The sequence below is a fragment of the Bufo gargarizans genome, chromosome 2 (assembly GCF_014858855.1).
Source record: "Bufo gargarizans isolate SCDJY-AF-19 chromosome 2, ASM1485885v1, whole genome shotgun sequence".
Lineage (NCBI taxonomy): Eukaryota > Metazoa > Chordata > Amphibia > Anura > Bufonidae > Bufo > Bufo gargarizans.
In genome coordinates, this window is record NC_058081.1 from 612,954,981 (window position 1) to 612,962,963 (window position 7,983).

At 45.1% G+C, this 7,983-nt stretch overlaps 1 protein-coding gene across 3 annotated transcripts in view; it reads right to left on the reverse strand.

Annotated features, from left to right (window-relative positions):
* Positions 1-6,572, reverse strand: part of CASZ1 (castor zinc finger 1) — a 237,335-nt gene extending 230,763 nt beyond the window's left edge. Inside the window, exons 1-2 of one of the 3 annotated variants that reach the window (XM_044282072.1) lie at positions 6,410-6,572; positions 5,602-5,678 (exon numbers count right to left, since the gene is read on the reverse strand). The gene's annotated coding sequence lies outside the window, so the exon portion shown is untranslated. The other 2 variants (XM_044282074.1, XM_044282073.1) reach the window with 2 other exon arrangements.
* Between the last annotated feature and the right edge of the window lie 1,411 nt (positions 6,573-7,983).

A 7,983-nucleotide genomic window follows, 5' to 3' on the forward strand; every position in this document is an offset into this window, starting at 1 on the left:
GGGGTACCTGTGATATAAAGAATGACAGGCTTTATATAGAAGAAAGACGGACACCCCCTCCCCACAGACAAGTGCAGCAGTGCATCACTCAGGTCTACAGTCTCCTTCCCGTGACCAGAGAGGAGAAAGGGTTTTCGACAAGAGACTAGCGTAACCGTCTCATTTTTCTAATGAAACTGTTAAGTGCTTTCTCCTTCCTCAAAGAAATCTTCCACCTCTTTGATCGACATTCATATATTTCTAGGGAAAAGATGAGCAACTTTCACTCAAGCCTCTTTCATGGTCCTTCTTGTTCACCAAGACAGTTTTTTTAGGGCCACTGCTATTTCCTCGCCTCTGCCTTCTTTCCTATTTGTCCTTAAGACTCCTCTCACCTTGAGGAGTGTTAGGATTACCCGGCATTTATACTCAATGCTCCTCTTTATTCCTTAAGACTTATTAAGAATGATAATGAGCTCCAAAGGACCGTCACGTCGCGCTCCTTCCCTCTCTCTCTGTCGCTCTCTTCTCTACGTGCCTATTCTGTCAAAGGCACACAGGACAAATCAGACCAAAAAAAAAAAAAAAACTGACAATATGGATCAAGGACACTTGAGGATTTATATTCTATAATTCCACCCTTTCTTTTGTTTTTATTATTCCTCTTCAAATTTCTCATCCCCCTCCCGGACTTTGACCGGGGACGCGAGGAGGCAGCCTGCCTAGAAAACCTCGTTAATGGGAAGCCCTTAAACGGCTGATTAATTTTAGCAAAATTTACGATGTTCTCTCTCTCTCTCTTATTCTTGCTTTCATTTAAGCCGCAGTATTCTGTCAAAGAGGGTTAACCTGGCTGCTAGACTGTCTTACCTACCTCACCGCAAGACTACGTCTATGAAAGACAAAATGTACAGGTAAAATATTGGCGGTAAAGAAGAGTCATTTTATGCAAATAAACCAGACACAGACCTGAAATTTAGATGACAAAAAAAGACAATAAAGGCCTAAAATATTCAGAAAAATAAATAAATTAAAAAAGCATGCAATAATCACAAGACGCAGCTTAGTGGTCACGTCATAATACGCGCATTTTGTAAACGGGAGCTTATCGACTGCACGCTTCACTCGATGGATATTAACATGCGCGCTAAAAGGTTGCTTCTATCGAACAGGACGGACAAGTGTCATCAAAAAGTGCCCAGGCTCTGTCGACACAGCAACAAATAAGACAGCGACGCTGCCGCCGGACCACTGACTGGCACTGAGCTAAGGAAGATATCAGGCAGTCGAAGGCTCAGACACAAGCAAAGCTAGAGTCGGCACTGGACCATTTCAACCAGACGACAGCCCAACTTTTTTAATTGCTGCTTGTGTTCCTCAGTAAATTACAGATAGTTATACTGAAGGGGTGGGGGGAGGCGTAGATATGAGTGACAGATGGGACAGCAAGGAACCAGCTCCTTTTTTTCTAACAGCCCAACCCATAGTTTGCATGTTTCATAGAGTGACCACAAAATTGATCACGAGGGGGGAACACCTTGGCTGGCAAATTTCTGGAAAGAACGGCTCAGCTTCTAAATAAAAAGAATACAAACACAAATTGCTAATCCCGCTAAATCGTCCATATGGATAGCTGGGTTAGCTAGATAAAAGATTAAGGGTTTTAATAAGGAAGAGGCTGCTAGCGCAGGCATTTCACATAGGGGGCACTGGAAGGCACAGAGACAAACCTTTCAAAAAGTTTTGGTCCATAATCCCCCAACGTCCTCTGGAAATAACCCTTCTATAGGAAAGGCTGCGGTGACGTTGGCCGATGTACACCTACTGCTGACTGTACTCGCCCCCGTCTTGTAAACATTTCAATTAGAAGCTGCCAAAATGAACACGGCTGTAGAAAGAAAAAAAAAGAAGAAGAAGAAGAAGCCTCGATGTTCTAAGTTCCATGGGGAGGATTTCACTGTAAATTCCTTCAGGATGCTGCCGCCTCAATTCTGTTCTACAACTGAACACTTCTGCTTACAGGGATTTCCTGCACCACAAACCAAATTGCTAACAGTGTCAGGATGACAACCTCGTCTGTCTGAAGGCTCACACTACAGCTTTTAAGAGGAAAAAAAAAGAAAAGATAATAAAATAAGCTGTCGACTTTGCCACTAAAGTATTGTCTTGTTCTAACTAATTTTCTTGTGTCACCGTGTTATAAAAAACAGAAGGGGGGAGATATGACTTTCCCTGAATGATCTGTTTAACCTAAGCCAGAGAGGAAAAAAAAAAGAAGTCATTAATTACTTATGTGAGCTATTCCTTCACAAAGACAATAAACCTGCCTGGTCGCCATGGATATGACATATTTGCTCTGAAAACAACACAATAATTAGCAAAGGGGAGAGATCCGAGGAGAATATGCAAACTCCTGAGTTTAAAGCTGTACAGCCTTCTTGTTTTTTTTCTAACTTGTCACAGTCGTTTTCTGCATCAGAACCAAATTACCCAAACAAACACAAACAAAAAGCATCATTAAAGCCAAAAGACACACAAATAACACACGCGCCTGCACCGAACAGAGCGGGAAATAAAGAAGGAGCCACAGACCTTGCAGGGGGATCAGGGCTCTGGTCGGGGATATGGTGGCGTTTCTGGTGACGGTTCAGGCCGCATCTCATTACACATTTACAGATCGGCTGAGATTTATGTTTCACTGGAGAAAAATATTAATAATAATAAGATCGGCAGCGGCCCGGACTAACCACTGCGTCTCCTAATGGAGTTTACAACAAGACGAAGACTCCTTCACTGTAGTAAACTTTATGGATTCAGTCATTTTCAGGGGCATCTGTAGTAAATGAAAGATTCACACACTAACACAAACCCTCCACAACAGAGATACATACATACACCTATACAGCACATAAACACACACACAACTACTAGAACACAACACAGGCACACATGTATACTCATATACAACACATGGACACACACAACTAATACTAAAACACAACACAGGCACACATGTATACTCACATACAACACATGGACACACACAACTAATACTAAAACACAACACAGGCACAGATGTATACTCATATACAACACATGGACACACACAACTAATACTAAAACACAACACAGGCACACATGTATACTCACATACAACACATGGACACACACAACTAATACTAAAACACAACACAGGCACAGATGTATACTCATATACAACACATGGACACACACAACTAATACTAAAACACAACACAGGCACAGATGTATACTCACAACATATGGACAGACACAACTAATACTAAAACACAACACAGGCACAGATGTATACTCACAACATATGGACAGACACGACTACTAAAACACATAAACACATGTATACTCACATAAAACACATGGACACACACGACTAATAACACACAATACATAGACACACATGTATACTCACATAAAACACATGGACACACACGACTAATAACACACAATACATAGACACACATGTATACTCACATAAAACACATGGACACACACGACTAATAACACACAATACATAGACACACATGTATACTCACATAAAACACATGGACACACACGACTACTAACACACAACACAGACACACACATAAAAACACTCTTACATACACCATATAGAAATACAAAAACCAACAAGGCAGATACATACACTACAGGTACACTAAACACACATACACACAACACAGACACATGTGTATACTTGTATACACAGAACTACTTAAACACAACACATAGACACACATGTATACTCACATAAACCACATGGACACACACGACTACTAACACACAACACATAGACACATATAAAAACACTCTTACATACATCATATAGAAACACAGACACAAACAACACAGATACATACACCTACACAGCACAAAAAACACACATACACACACAACACACGTTTACACTTACATAAGACATATGGACACATGTGGCTGCTGAAACACAACACATACACACATGTAAAACCAAACTATACCATATAAAAACGATACAGACACAGGTAAACTGGGACACATCATACATACACTTAGACACTCCAAGGCATGCTACAAGTGTACAGACACACACAACACCTAGACACACTCACTCAAACACCTTATGGGGTAAACGACATTATACGTGACACGCGCCCACTCATACACACACATGTAGCACCCGTTGACATGCGCCTGATCTACCTCCCAGTTGTGCCTGCTGATTGACTGTAAACTTGGATTATACGAGAATAAAATACCCAGATCTGGACGCTCGCAGCGCGGACCGGGGGCAGCTTTGAAGTTGTTTATACATCACAAGGATTAAGTATAAAACAACATTACAGTCGAGTCGCTTTGTTTTTATTGCTAAAAATTCCCTCATTTAGGTCAAAACGAGCAGATCGCGGAAACCTCATTCATAGGAAAAAAAAATTATTGTTTCTAAGTTCACTTCTTTTAAAACAATAGTTCTTCGCCAAAGTCTTTGATCTTGAAAGGTTTTTGAGATTTTCAGCTGGGGGAGAGAAAAATGATCTATTTTAAATAATGATGCAACTTGAGGATCAAAGCCACGACTTTGTGTTAGCCATAATAAGCTCGGCTTGGCACAGCACCGCAAGTGCAACCTCCCTCCATAAAACAAAATATATTAGACTTAAACAACCTCGGCAAACTCCACAGCTACCGTCTGCACACATCCAGACTGTCCCTTTAAAATGCCCTGGTGTTATACACCGTGTGATTTCTGAGAGAGATCCGTTGACATCTCTATGGAAACCAGCAACAGATTATCATCAACAGAATAAATAACTAGTCTAATAAATTAAACAGGAGAAGGCACAAGATCGCAGAAACTTGATTACCGGAGGTTCAACAATATTCCTCATAAAGTGGCTCCTGCAGCTGACACTGGAAAGGCGGCGGCAGCAACGCACGCAGCGCCAGCGCTTCCCATAAAAGCAGCACATGCACCAGAGAGCGGCATTAAATATTAGGGTCAAATAATAATGGGGAATGGAATCTAACAGGGGTGAAAGTCCAAGTCCTCATATCCATTCCTGTACCTATAGTGAGTAACAGATCAAATTTGCCAGCCAAGGTGGTCCCTCTTGAGGTAGACAGACAGATAGAAGATAGATATGAGATAGATAGATAGATAGATAGATAGATAGATAATAGATAGATAGATAGATAGATAGATAGATAGATAGATAGATAGATAGATAGATAGATAGATAGATAGATAGATAGTAGATAGATGATAGATAATAGATAGACAGATAGATAGATAGATAGATAGATAGATAGATAGATAGATAATAGACAGATAGATAGATAGATAGATAGATAGATAGATAGATAGATAGATAGATAATAGATAGATAGATAGATAGATAGATAGATAGATAGATAATAGATAGATTACAATATAAAAATAAACTTTACTGAAGTGTCAGGAGAGAATCGGGTAACTTCCCAAACAGTAACCCTGACCCCAGGACTGTCCCCCAGCCCTCCCAGTGATTGGGGTCAGACACCCCTGGGGGTCACAGCTCAGTCGGGTCACACCCCCATGCTGTGGATGCTGGGAGTGCTGGTACTTACTGGGGTGCTGTCCCCTGGAGGCGCAGGTCACTGTCCTCCTGTCTTCAGATGTCGCTGCTCTTCGCAAAACTTCCAGCCTTTTTTCCAGAAACATAAAAAGAGAGAAAAAAACTGAGGAATCCACCTGGTTCCAAAAGATTTTTTTTTTTTTTAAGAAAGTCAACGCCCCAAAGTGTGTTTTCTGTGGGCGCAGAGGGTGAGTGGCAGATCGGGCACCTGTTCCCTGTCCCGGGCTCAAAAATAGGAGTGTGACATTGACCAAAAATGCACGGTTACAGTCCCCCCCCTGCACACAGGCTGCACACACCCCCGGGCGAGCCGCCCTCTCCACCTCCCTGCCCAGCTGCACCCATAGCAACCCTCCGCGGGTGTCACTCCCCGCACACCCGGCCGGGCACCCACCTCGTGCCGCCGCACACCCGCCGGTGACTGACAGCTGCGCCTCCCGGGTCAGTGACAGCCGGCTGCCAGCTCGCGGTGCCCGCTGCTACCCCGGGGAACTTCACACACTTTCTCAAGTGCCCCCCTCAGTGCTTGGTGCCCTGGTGCTGGTACCGTCCGTGCCCCCTGAGCCGCCACGCGCCGGACATGGCACCTGGGCAGAAGTCTGTTAGCAGCTGTCATCCCGAGCTGCACTCCTCACCAGTGAGGTAGACACAACCCCCCAGTCAGTGCCACCCCAGACACAGCGACAGCACCCTCCACTGCCCGTGTCCCCTAAGGGTCAACTGTGGTCCGCCAGTCACAGCACGGGCACCACCGGCTGGCAGCGGGCAGGGCGGCCCCGGAGCGCAGGGAAGTCTCTTACCTGCACTTGTGCGGCTTTGGGTGACTTTCCAAGTAAAGGAAAATGTGTGTTTCGGACGTCGGCTCCGCGCATGCGCCATCTAACTTGCCTGATCCTGGGGTTTTATTATTGAATTTTCCTATTTCTAAGCAGGCGGCCGGGGGCGGAGCGCGAAACCCGGACTGGAGCCCGGCAGATGGGGACCGGGAATGGCCGCAAAACCCGGAGCGGCTTCCTGTGACCTCTAGTGGCGGCAGCCTGGCACACTCCTGCCCGTGCCCGGCTGGATGCGCTCCAGAGAGCGGGCACACCTGAGCTGCAGCCTGACTCACTGTGCCTCACCTGCTGGGGGACTACAACTCCGAGCATGCACTCACCACTACATGCCTGGCTGCTAGGAGTCATACCACCTGCTGCACTGGGTCATGTCCTGGGTTCTTCTGGACCGCTCCATGACTGTATTTGCCAAGAATAAGAAACTTTTACACTTTCCTTGTATTTTAGGTTTCCCAGATCCTTCAAAGTATTCCATTCCCTCCTATGGCATTTGGCACCTGGCATCGCCAAAGCATTATTTTTTTTATATTTTTTTTTATAATCTTTGTAGAAACTGAAAATCTATCACGTGTGAACCAGTCCAATGTGGATGTGGACCACCCAAAATGTCATTGAAAAGTGCTCTTCTGGGGGCAGGGGGGTGGTCTCAAAGAAGATGGCCGCTATGCACAATATGCCATGGAACAGAAAATCTGGTCTGATAAGGTCTTCTCCAAGAGGAGGTCTTTTAGAGAGGTGTCACTGAATATTCTTTAGAGCAGGCATCCTCAAACTGCGGCCCTCCAGCTGTTGTAAAACTGCAACTCCCACAATGCCCTGCTGTAGGCTGATACCTGTAGGCTGTTCGGGCATGCTGGGAGTTGTAGTTTTGCAACAGCTGGAGGGCCGCAGTTTGAGGATGCCTGCTTTAAAGGGTCAGACCCGTCTCAGACATTGATGGCATGCTCAGAAGTCCCATAGCGGTGAATAAAAGGAGGGTGGCCACGCTTGTGCAGCTGCTCTCTCCTTCACTTTGGGGGCCCCGTTCTGGAGACAGGAGCGGGTCACGGAGGTGGGGCCTGACATTGATGACATATGTAGCGAGCCTCCGAGGAGCCTGTGCAGAGGATGGGAGTGGTAGTGACCCTGATAAGATGATGTGTCACCACTGTGTACTCCCTCGGGCCGTTGCTCCCTGGGGATTGGTGCAGTGAAAAGCTGGTGTAAGGAAACATGCGAGAAGTAGAAGAATAAACGTCTCTCTTTCCTGGGAGTTGTAGCACATCCAGCAGTAGTTGTATACAGTGCAATTTATGCTCCCAGATGATGAGGCATGGTGGCGGGAAAAATGGCAATTTATGGCACTTCTTTAGTGCTATCTTGCTGACGTCTCTGGCTATCAGCTGGAAGCTGGCATTTGTGGATATAGGCGTCCACTGTGTAATGCAGGATTTGAGTTGGTCTGGCCTGGAAGTTATCTAGGTGATGGTGTCTGAGCCGTAGTCCTTCACCTGCAGCAGGGTCTGTTAAGCTATGATTGCTTGACAGTGCTGACCGTA